Raw genomic sequence first — 12,871 nt, forward strand, 5'->3', positions numbered from 1 at the left:
ATGTACACACACAGCATACAGTTACACTGATGAGTGTTTGTGTTACATTCGTATGTGCCCACGCAGAGCACATGTGCTTCATGCATATGCATGAACTTTGAAATGTAAGGATGTCAGGGAGGTTCCCTTTTAACTGAGAATAATACAATTATCTACATTCCAGGCTCCTAGTAAGGATTAAATTGGTTATTGTGTATATAGTCCTTAGAACAGTGCCTAGCACGTAGTAGGTCTTTTATAAATACCAGCTTTCTTTATTTTCAAGTGTATCTTCATCTGTCAGCCTAAGCAAAAGACTACTGGTCTCTCTGTCACTTCTTCCTGTAACAGTTTAGCTTCAAAGGCAGAGTGGTGAAGTCTCAAAATTATTGTGTAATTGGGAGGTCCGTTGACATATTTACTGTTCTTCTAAAACCAGTTTTTATACATCTGGGATCTATCAGTGTATGTATTGGGTTAACCAAAATGTTTGGGGTTTTTTTTTGTAAAAAATCCAAATGAAAGTTTTGGCCAGCCCAATATTTTAAATTCATAGCCATTTATTAGATACCTTAGTAATACTGATTTCTGTTACAATAAAACATTTCTCTTTCTCAGTGACCATTATTCCTTGATGTCCATCAGAGTTTTCAGTGAGTGTGTCATTTTTATTGTCAACTTCATTGGAAAATTTCAATTACAAGTTTGGAAGAGAACAAACTGTCTGTTTATTAAGAAAAAATAGGTGAGATATCTTCCATGGTCTTCATGTGTGTGTCTCTCCAAAATTCATATGTTGAAATCCTAACCCTCAAGGTGATGGTATTAGTTGGTGGGGGTCTTTGCAAGGCATGTAAGTCATGAGGGTAGAACTCTCATGTGTATTTTATAAATGCTTTTTAAAAGAAGCTCTAGAGAGATACCTAATCCTTTTCATTACGTGGGAATCCAACAAAAAGTCTGTAACCTAGAAGAAGGCCCTCACCCAAATACAGCTGTGCTGGCACCTTGATCCTGGACTTTCCAGCCTTTAGAACTGAGAACAACATGCTTGTTGTTTATAAGCTATGCAGTCTGTGGTATTTTTTTATAGCAGCATGAATGGACTAAGATTGCATTTAGGTCACCAGGTGGAGAGAAAACAATACAAAAGAACCTAGAAGAGTTTGGAAACATAGGGAAGTTAATATGTCAGTATACACACTCACACCTGGAAAGAAAATGACAGGGGCACATACTATTTTAAGAAAGATTACAGTAAGTAAGGATGGTACTCACGGGGGGAAAAGTATGGATCATTAATCAAAATGAGTATATGAACTGGTGATGTGAAAGTGCTGATTAAGTTGTTCTGAATAATTGGATTTTTGTTGGAATAGGTAAGTAGCTCATCCTGAACAAAAAGTGCTGGGGATTCTACAGCTCATGTCATTTTATAGATTAAAAATGAAGGCCAGGTGAAGATTACAGAGTTAGCGCAAGCATGTGTACCAAAACCAGACTCTGACATGGGGGGAAGGAATGCTCCCCCTACCAATAACAGTTCTTTAACAGTGATAGCATGGAGTGGAACAAATGGATGTGAAATGTTGACCTCAGCTCTCTGAGAATAATTCCAGCCCCCAAGCTCAAAGTGTTAGTCTATAGAATATTCTTAATAAAATGCTTTTCTTGTTTTATAAGTGAAGACACTCAGCTTTACATATCTGCTTCGGGTAGGGTTTTTTTGGGCATGTTCAGGAAAGTGGCCTGTTCTTAGATCCAAACCACAGGAGTGTATTCAGGGCCTCTTTGAGCATGGCTGTTTTTGTGATTGGACTCGCATGCATTGTTTAGAAAACTATTTTATCTCTGTAGAAGACTATAGAAGGCATTAATATTTAGGGCATTATATTGACTTTTAAAAACTATATGGGTAAGGAGCATTGAGTTTGAGGATAGTACCTGAGTTACAGAAAGGGGACATTGGGGCTGCTGGACTGGATGGTCACCTACTTTATTCATGTTGCATCTTTTTTTCTTTTGAATCATTTGGGGGAAAGGTAATGTTTTGGTAGCTTTTTAGACTTTGATTTGGAGATTTGGAAAGGCAGTGTTTTATTGGATGAAGGCATTTAATTATACTTACGTAAGTATTGTTCAGTTGCTAAGTCACATCCAACTCTTGGCAACCCCATGGACTGTAGCCTACTTGGATCTTCTGTCCTCACCTCCTGGAATTAGCTCAAATTCATGTCCATTGAGTTGATGATGCCGTCCAACCATCTTATCCTCTGTCACCCCCTTTTCTTCCTGTCCTCAGTCTTTCCCAGCATCAGGGTCTTTTCCAGTGAGTCAGTTCTTCGCATCAGATGGTCAAAGTATTCAGCTTCAGCAACAGTTCTTCCCGTGAATATTCAGGGTTGATTTCGTTTAGGATTGACTGGTTTGATCTCATTGCAGTGCAAGGGACTCTGAAGAGTCTTCTCCAACACCACAATTTGAAACCATCAGTTCTTCTTTATGGTTTAACTCTCAAATCCATACATGACCACTGGAAAAACCATCAGATCAGATCAGTCGCTAGTCGTGTCCGACTCTTTGCGACCCCATGAATCGCAGCACGCCACGCCTCCCTGTCCATCACCAACTCCTGGAGTTCACTGAGACTCACGTCCATCGAGTCAGTGATGCCATCCAGCCATCTCATCCTCTGTCGTCCCCTTCTCCTCCTGCCCCCAATCCCTCCCAGCATCAGAGTCTTTTCCAATGAATCAACTCTTCGCATGAGGTGGCCAAAGTACTGGAGTTTCAGCTGTAGCATCATTCCTTCCAAAGAAATCCCAGGGCTTATCTCCTTCAGAATGAACTGGTTGGATCTCCTTGCAGTCCAAGGGACTCTCAAGATTCTTCTCCAGCACCACAGTTCAAAAGCATCAATTCTTCGGCGCTCAGCCTTCTTCCCAGTCCAACTCTCACATCCATACATGACCAATGGAAAAACCATAGCCTTGACTAGACGAACCTTTGTTGGCAAAGTAATGTCTCTGCTTTTGAATATGCTATCCAGGTTGGTCATAACTTTCCTTCCAAGGAGTAAGCATCTTTTAATTTCATGGCTGCAGTCACCATCTGTAGTGATTTTGGAGCCCAGAAAAATAAAGTCTTGACACTGTTTCCACTGTTTCCCCATCTATTTCCCATGAAGTGATGGGACCGGATGCCATGATCTTCGTTTTCTGAATGCTGAGCTTTAAGCCAACTTTTTCACTCTCCACTTTCACTTTCATCAAGAGGCTTTTGAGTTCCTCTTCACTTTCTGCCATAAGGGTGGTGTCATCTGCATATCTGAGGTTATTGATATTTCTCCCAGCAATCTTGATTCCAGCTTGTGCTTCTTCCAGCCCAGCGTTTCTCGTGATGTACTCTGCATAGAAGTTAAATAAGCAGGGTGACAATATACAGCCTTGACGAACTCCTTTTCCTATTTGGAACCAGTCTGTTGTTCCATGTCCAGTTCTAACTGTTGCTTCCTGACCTGCATACAGATTTCTCAAGAGGCAGGTCAGGTGGTCTGGTATTCCCATCTCTTGAAGAATTTTCCACAGTTTATTGTGATCCACACAGTCAAAGGCTTTGGCATAGTCAATAAAGCAGAAATAGATGTTTTGCTGGAGTTCTCTTGCTTTTTCTGTGATCCAGCGGATTTTGGCAATTTGATCTCTGGTTCCTCTGCCTTTTCTAAAACCTGCTTGAACATCAGGAAGTTCACGGTTCACATATTGCTGAAGCCTGGCTTGGAGAATTTTGAGCATTACTTTACTAGCATGTGAGATGAGTACAATTGTGCGGTAGTTTGAGCATTCTTTGGCATTGCCTTTCTTTGGGATTGGAATGAAAACTGACCTTTTCCAGTCCTGTGGCCACTGCTGAGTTTTCCAAATTTGCTGGCATATTGAGGGCAGCACTTTCACAGCATCATCTTTCAGGATTTGGAATAGCTCAACTGGAATTCTATCACCTCCACTAGCTTTGTTCGTAGTGATACTTTCTAAGGCCCACTGGACTTCACATTCCAGGATGTCTGGCTCTAGGTCAGTGATCACACCATCGTGATTATCTGGGTCATGAAGATCTTTTTTGTACAGTTCTTCTGTGTATTCTTGCCATCACTTCTTAATATCTTCTGCTTCTGATAGGTCCATACTATTTCTGTCCTTTATTGAGCCCATCTTTGCATGAAATGTTCCTTTGGTATCTCTGATTTTCTTGAAGACATCTCTAGTCTTTCCCATTCTGTTGCATTGATTTCCTCTATTTTCCTCTGTTTCTTTGCATTGATCGCTGAAGAAGGCTTTCTTATCTTTTCTTGCTATTCTTTGGAACTCTGCATTCAGATGTTTATCTTTCCTTTTCTCCTTTGCTTTTCGCTTCTCTTCTTTTCACAGCTATTTGTAAGCCCTCCCCAGACAGCCATTTTGCTTTTTTGCATTTCTTTTCCATGGGGATGGTCTTGATCCCTGTCTCCTGTACAATGTCACGAACCTCATTCCATAGTTCCTCAGGCACTCTATCAGATCTAGGCCCTTAAATCTATTTCTCACTTCCACTGTATAATCATAAGGGATTTGATTTAGGTCATACCTGAATGGTCTAGTGGTTTTCCCTACTTTCTTCAATTTAAGTCTGAATTTGGCAATAAGGAGTTCATGGTCTGAGCTACAGTCAGCTCCTGGTCTTGTTTTGGTTGACTGTATAGAGCTTCTCCATCTTTGGCTGCAAAGAATATAATCAATCTGATTTCGCTGTTGACCATCTGGTGATGTCCATGTGTAGAGTCTTCTCTTGTGTTGTTGGAAGAGGGTGTTTGTTATGACCAGTGCATTTTCTTGGCAAAACTCTATTAGACTTTGCCCTGCTTCATTCCATATTCCAAGGCCAAATTTGCCTGTTACTCCAGGTGTTTCTTGACTTCCTACTTTTGCATTCCAGTCCCCTGTAATGAAAAGGACATCTGTTTTTGGGTGTTAGTTCTAAAAGGTCTTGTAGGTCTTCGTAGAACCGTTCAACTTCAGCTTCTTCAGCATTACTGGTTTGGGCATAGACTTGGATTACTGTGATATTGAATGGTTTGCCTTGGAAACGAACAGAGATCATTCTGTCATTTTTGAGATTGCATCCAAGTACTGCATTTTGGACTCTTTTGTTGACCATTATGGCTACTCCATTTCTTCTGAGGGATTCCTGCCCACAGTAGTACATATAATGGTCATCTGAGTTAAATTCACCCATTCCTGTCCATTTTAATTCGCTGATTCCTAGAATGTCGACGTTCACTCTTGCCATCTCCTGTTGGACCACTTCCAATTTGCCTTGATTCATGGACCTGACATTCCAGGTTCCTATGCAATATTGCTCTTTACAGCATCGGACCTTGCTTCTATCACCAGGCACATCCACAGCTGGGTATTGTTTTTGCTTTGGCTCCATCCCTTCATTCTTTCTGGAGTTATTTCTCCACTGATCTCCAGTAGCATATTGGGCACCTACTGACCTGGGGAGTTTCTCTTTCAGTACCCTATCATTTTGCCTTTTCATGCTGTTCATGGGGTTCTCAAGGCAAGAATACTGAAGTGGTTTGCCATTCCCTTCTTCAGTGTACCACATTCTGTCAAATCTTTCCACCATGACCCGCCCGTCTTGGGTTGCCCCATAGCCATGGCTTAGTTTCATTGAGTTAGACAAGGCTGTGGTCCTAGTGTGATTAGATTGACTAGTTTTCTGTGAGTATGGTTTCAGTGTGTTTGCCCTCTGATGCCCTCTTGCAACACCTACCGTCTTACTTGGGTTTCTCTTAACCTTGGGTGTGGGGTATCTCTTCACGGTTGCTCCAGCAAAGCACAGCCATTGCTCCTTACCTTGGATGAGGGGTATCTCCTCACCGCTGCCCTTCCTGACCTTCAATGTGGGATAGCTCCTCTAGGTCCTCCTGCGCCCGCGCAGCCACGGCTCCGGGTAACTCCTTTCGTGGCTGCCCCTGACCTCAGGCGTGGGTTGCTCCTCCCGGCCGCCGCCCCTGGCCTCGGGCGTGGGGGTGTTGGGTAGCTCCTCCCGGCCGCCGCCCCTGACCTTGGACTCGGGGCAATACTTACCTTTGTCATATATTTTGTTTTAACGCTTACAGATCATACTTCATGGTATTTAAGTAGAAATAAATACTGAAAATAATAGACATTGGTAGTAATAGAGAAGTTTGAGGACCACAAATCAATGATTTTGATGATAGAGTCTGATGAATATTTAGATGTGCACCCTTTCTTAGCATCCTGAGTATTTTGAGAAGCAATTTAAAAACTTGGTATTTGGTCTCAGCTGACCTGGTTTTCTAAATCTCTGCTCTGAAAGGTGTGTCTCTGAGGTCTGCAAAATAGAGGTAATGATGCCTGTTTCACAGTTTTTAAAAACACTTTCATGGATATATATTTAACATACCATAAAATACACCAATTTAAAGTGTACAGTAATCTTAGTATACTGCAGCTGGCACCACGATCACTTTTAGAACACTTTATCACCACCAAAGAAACCGATAGGAGTCAGTTCCCAATTCCTCCCTTAGTTCCCCAGCTCTAGGCAACTGTTAATCTACATTCTGTCATGGTGGATTTGCCTATCCTCCACATTTTATGTAAATGGAATCATACACTATGTTGTGCTTTGTGACTATCTTCTTTCACTTAGCATATTATCTTCAGGGTTTCATCCATGTTTTTACTACCAAATTACACTCCATTGTATAGATATGCCACCTTATTTATCCATTTATCAGTTGACGGATGCAGTGATGTTCTGTGAAAATTGAGTAAGAGAGAAAATAAGTAAGGTGCTCGATGATGTCTTGCACATATAAGCGGTATGTTGAGCTTTGAATAACACAGAGGTTTGAGTGCCAGCCTTCTGCACGGTTGAAAGTCCCTGTGTCATTTTACAGTCGGCCTTCCATATCTACATTTCCCTATCTCTGGATTCATCCATGGCCTGTAATAGTGTAGGACAGAAAGAAAGAAATGAATATATCAGTGGACCCTGGTAGTTCAAATGTATTGGTCAGGGGTCCACTGTATATTTCTATTGTTTCTCTTCATCTGATTTGGACAGTCTCTTCATGTAAATTGTCAGCAGCTCCTTTTGTCTTATGAGGCAAGAAAAGCGATCTTAGTGAACAGACTATTTCTCTGCCAGATCTCTTATGTTGGTTCTTGGTTCACTGAGGACCCTGGGTGGGCACTCATTTGATACTAGAATTCACACTGTTTCTCAGCAGTCAGAAGTGTTCACACGTTACCAGCCGTGCTCATTGTCATTACAGATGCTCTGTACATAAGCGTAAATGCTAGATTTAAAGAGATTGAAAGCAGGATGCATTGTAGCTTACACAGATGTCAGCTAATTTAGTGCAGATCCTCATTCTGAACCTGAGCATTGACACCAGTGTTAGGCTGTGGGGTAGTTACATCATGCGCAGGAATTGCAGGGAAACAGGGCTTTGGCAGTTCCACGCTTGCTGACTTCACAGAGCACAGAAAACTGCTGAGGGCTTATGCAATATTAGACAGAAAGTTCCCATTACACACATGGGCATCTTGCCAAGAAAAGCCACTGACTACGTCAGTTCAAGGATTTGGGATTATAAAATACGAAAGGACAAAATTCTAGTGAAGTAGATTGTTCTTAAGACCAAGGAGAAATCTAAAAGCTTTAATTTCTATTCTGTCAGTTGTCGAAATGCTATGGAACTCAATTATCAAAAATAACGCTTCTGAATTTCTGCTTAAGATACTATAATATAAAAATAAAGTTCTAAACAAGACCCAATTGTAGAGGAATTCCATCACCTCCACTAGCTTTGTTCATAGTGATGGACTTTGCTTTCCAGGATGTCTGGCTCTAGGTGAGTGATCATACCATCGTGGTTATCTCAGTCAGAAGATCTTTTTTGTATAGTTTTTCTGTGATTCCTGAGTTGGGATGATCTGCTGGAGAAGAGATAGGCTACCCACTCTAGTATTCTTGGGCTTCCCTTATGGCTTATCTGGTAAAGAATCCACCTGTAATGTGGGAGACCTGGGTACAATCCCTGGGTTGGGAAGATCCCCTGTAGAAGGGAAGGGCTACCCACTCCAATATTCTGGCCTGGAGAATTCCATGGAGTATACAGTCCATTCAGATGCTTATATCTTTCCTTTTCTCCTTTGCTTTTCGTGTCTCTTCTTTACACAGCTATTTGTAAGGCCTCCCCAGACAACCATTTTGCTTTTTTGCATTTCTTTTCCATGGGGATGGTCTTGATCCCTGTCTCCTGTATAGTGTCACGAACCTCATTCCATAGTTCATCAGGCACTCTATCTATCAGATCTAGTCCCTTAAATCTATTTCTCATTTCCACTGTATAATCATAAGGGATTTGATTTAGGTCATACCTGAATGGTCTAGTGGTTTTCCCTACTTTCTTCAATTTAAGTCTGAATTTGGCAATAAGGAGTTCATGGTCTGAGCTACAGTCAGCTCCTGGTCTTGTTTTGGTTGACTGTATAGAGCTTCTCCATCTTTGGCTGCAAAGAATATAATCAATCTGATTTCGCTGTTGACCATCTGGTGATGTCCATGTGTAGAGTCTTCTCTTGTGTTGTTGGAAGAGGGTGTTTGTTATGACCAGTGCATTTTCTTGGCAAAACTCTATTAGACTTTGCCCTGCTTCATTCCATATTCCAAGGCCAAATTTGCCTGTTACTCCAGGTGTTTCTTGACTTCCTACTTTTGCATTCCAGTCCCCTGTAATGAAAAGGACATCTGTTTTTGGGTGTTAGTTCTAAAAGGTCTTGTAGGTCTTCGTAGAATCATTCAACTTCAGCTTCTTCAGCGTTACTGGTTTGGGCATAGACTTGGATTACCATGATATTGAATGGTTTGCCTTGGAAACGAACAGAGATCATTCTGTCATTTTTGAGATTGCATCCAAGTACTGCATTTTGGACTCTTTTGTTGACCATTATGGCTACTCCATTTCTTCTGAGGGATTCCTGCCCACAGTAGTACATATAATGGTCATCTGAGTTAAATTCACCCATTCCTGTCCATTTTAATTCGTTGATTCCTAGAATGTCGACGTTCACTCTTGCCATCTCCTGTTGGACCACTTCCAATTTGCCTTGATTCATGGACCTGACATTCCAGGTTCCTATGCAATATTGCTCTTTACAGCATCGGACCTTGCTTCTATCACCAGGCACATCCACAGCTGGGTATTGTTTTTGCTTTGGCTCCATCCCTTCATTCTTTCTGGAGTTATTTCTCCACTGATCTCCAGTAGCATATTGGGCACCTACTGACCTGGGGAGTTTCTCTTTCAGTACCCTATCATTTTGCCTTTTCATGCTGTTCATGGGGTTCTCAAGGCAAGAATACTGAAGTGGTTTGCCATTCCCTTCTTCAGTGTACCACATTCTGTCAAATCTTTCCACCATGACCCGCCCGTCTTGGGTTGCCCCATAGCCATGGCTTAGTTTCATTGAGTTAGACAAGGCTGTGGTCCTAGTGTGATTAGATTGACTAGTTTTCTGTGAGTATGGTTTCAGTGTGTTTGCGCTCTTGCAACACCTACCGTCTTACTTGGGTTTCTCTTACCTTGGACGTGGGGTATCTCTTCACAGCTGCTCCAGCCAAGTGCAGCCGCTGCTCCTTACCTTGGACAAGGGGTATCTCCTCACTGCCACCCCTCCTGACCTTGAACGTGGAATGAATGAAAGATAAAAACACCTGAATGCAGAGTTCCAAAGAATAGCAAGAAAAGATAAGCAAGCCTTTCTCAGCGATCAGTGCAAAGAAATAGAGGAAAACAACAGAATGGGAAAGACTAGAGATCTCTTCAAGAAAATCAGAGATACCAAGGGAACATTTCATACAGAGATGGGCTTGATAAAGGACAGAAATGGTATGGACCTAACAGAAACAGAAGATATTAAGAAGAGATGGCAAGAATACACAGAAGAACTGTACAAAAAAGATCTTCATGACCCAGATAATCATGATGGTGTGATCACTGACCTAGAGCCAGACATCCTGGAATGTGAAGTCCAGTGGGCCTTAGAAAGCATCATACGAACAAAGCTAGTGGAGGTGATGGAATTCCAGTTCATATCCTGAAAGGTGATGCTGTGAAAATGCTGCACTCAATATGCCAGCAAATTTGGAAAAGTCAACAGTGGCCACAGGACTGGAGAAGGTCAGTTTGCATTCCAATCCCAAAGAAAGGCAATGCCAAAGAATCCTCAAACTACCGCACAATTGCACTCGTCTCACATGCTAGTAAAGTAATGCTCAAAATTCTCCAAGCCAGGCTTCAGCAATACGTGAACCGTGAACTTCCTGATGTTCAAGCTGGTTTTAGAAGAGGCAAAGGAACCAGAGATCAAATTGCCAACATCTGCTGGATCATCGAAAAAGCAAGAGAGTTCAAGAAAAACATCTATTTCTTGTTTATTGACCATACCAAAGCCTTTGACTGTGTGGATCACAATAAACTGTGGAAAATTCTTCAAGAGATGGGAATACCAGACCACCTGACCTGCCTCTTGAGAAACCTATATGCAGGTCAGGAAGCAACAGTTAGAACTGGACATGGAACAACAGACTGGTTCCAAATAGGAAAAGTAATATGTAAAGGCTGTATATTGTCACCCTGCTTATTTAACTTCTATGCAGAGTACATCATGAGAAACGCTGGGCTGGAAGAAGCACAAGCTGGAATCAGGATTGCTGGGAGAAATATCAATAAGCTCAGATATGCAGACGACACCACCCTTATGGCAGAAAGTGAAGAGGAACTCAAAAGCCTCTTGATGAAAGTGAAAGTAGAGAGTGAAAAAGTTGGCTTAAAGCTCAGCATTCAGAAAACGAAGATCATGGCATCTACTCCCATCACTTCAGTGCAAACAGTGTCAGACTTTATTTTTGGGGGCTCCAAAATCACTGCAGATGGTGAGTACAGCCATGAAATTAAAAGACGCTTACTCCTTGGAAGGAAAGTTATGACCAACCTAGATAGCATTTTCAAAAGCAGAGACATTACTTTGCCAACAAAGGTCCATCTAGTCAAGGCTATGGTTTTTCCAGTGGTCATGTATGGATGTGAGAGTTGGACTGTGAAGAAAGCTGAGCACTGAAGAATTGATGCTTTTGAACTGTGGTGTTGGAGAAGACTCTTGAGAGTCCCTTGGACTGCAAGGAGGTCCATCCAACCAGTGTATTCTGAAACAGATCAGCCCTGGGATTTCTTTCGAAGGAATGATGCTACAGCTGAAACTCCAGTACTTTGGCCACCTCATGCGAAGAGTTGACTCATTGGAAAAGACTCTGATTCTTGGAGGGATTGGTGCCAGGAAAACGGGATGCCAGAGGATGAGATGGCTGGATGACATCACTGACTTGATGGACATGAGTCTGAGTGAACTCCGGGAGATGGTGATGGGCAGGGAGGCCTGGCGTGGTGTGATTCATGGGGTCACAAAGAGTCGGACATGACTGAGCGACTGAACTGAACTGATAGAGTCCATGGGGTCAGAAAGAGTTGGACATGACTGAGTGACTTTCACTTTCATTTTCTGTGTATTTTTGCCACATGTTCTTAGTATCTTCTGCTTCTGTTAGGTCCATGCAATTTCTGTCCTTTATTGTGCCCATCTTTGCATGAAATGTTCCCTTGGTATCTCTAATTTTCTTGAAGAGATATCTAGTCTTTCTCTTTCTGTTGTTTTCCTCCATTTCTTGGCATTGATCACTGAGAAAGGCTTTCTTATCTCCCCATATGCTGGGTCATATGGTTATTCTTTTTTTATTTTTTTAAAGAACTTCCATACTGTTCTCCATAGTAGTATATCCATTTACATTCTCACCAACAGTGTAAGAGAGTTCCTTTTTCTCTATACCCTGTGAATGGAATCTTTTACTAGTAACCAGCAGCTGCTCAGCTTCTTATCTTTATCCCTGTAGTAGTCAAGGAGATAAGAAATAGATAAGCAAGTGGAGTGGCTGCCACTCAAGCAAGCCTCTACCAGAATAATTCCAAAGAACTTCTCAGAGTGAATTGCAGTTCACTCAGTCCCACTTCACCAGAGAGCATTGTTCAAAAGATATTCTTTTATTCTTGTACTTAGCCTGCTGGCAAGCATTCCCAAGAGATCTTATGCCTGTGGCCTGTGGATCAAAGATAGTTCTCAAATACTAGGAACTTTGCTGCCAGTTGGAATTAAGCAAATAGGAAATATACCTCCAGAATGTAAGCAAGTTTAAAAACAGCCCAGCTGTAATATTATTTATGCTTTTAAAAGTTTCCCTAAGAAAACTCTTCAATCATATATTTTTGGCAAACAGGATAGGAACAAAACAAAAATATTCTTTTTCATCTCTTTTGAAGGGCTAATCCTTTTAACCTATACTGTGTCTAATGGCTTAGTGGTAAAGATTCTGCCTGCAATGCAAGAAGCATAGAAGATGTGGGAGTGATCCCTGGGCTGGGAAGATCCCCTGGTGAAGAGTATGACAACCTACTCCAGTGTTCTTGCCTGGAAAATCCCCTGGACAAAGGAGCCTGGTGGGCTACAGTCCATAGGGTTGCAAAGAGTCAGACATGACTGAAGCAACTTAGCATGCACGCACATCTTAGTCTAACATCCCTTTAATGTTGCTGTTCATTTCCATTTAAAAACAAGGAAATTGAGACTCAGATGAAATACCTTATATCACTAGAGTAAGTTGCGATGATACCATTTGAAAAGGCAAAATCAAAAACTATTGTTTGTAGATATTATCTTTTTGTTGGCCTAGTGAAGTGAAGTCGCTCAGTTGTGTCCGACTT

At 41.7% G+C, this 12,871-nt stretch overlaps 1 protein-coding gene across 14 annotated transcripts in view; it reads left to right on the forward strand.

Annotated features, from left to right (window-relative positions):
• AUTS2 (activator of transcription and developmental regulator AUTS2) overlaps positions 1 to 12,871 on the forward strand; it is a 1,218,095-nt gene that overhangs the window by 336,000 nt on the left and 869,224 nt on the right. The window lies entirely within an intron of this gene.

Source organism: Bos grunniens, chromosome 25, assembly GCF_055505025.1.
Source record: "Bos grunniens cultivar Pamir isolate PY7600 chromosome 25, Bosgru_T2T1.0, whole genome shotgun sequence".
Taxonomy (NCBI): Eukaryota; Metazoa; Chordata; class Mammalia; order Artiodactyla; family Bovidae; genus Bos; species Bos grunniens.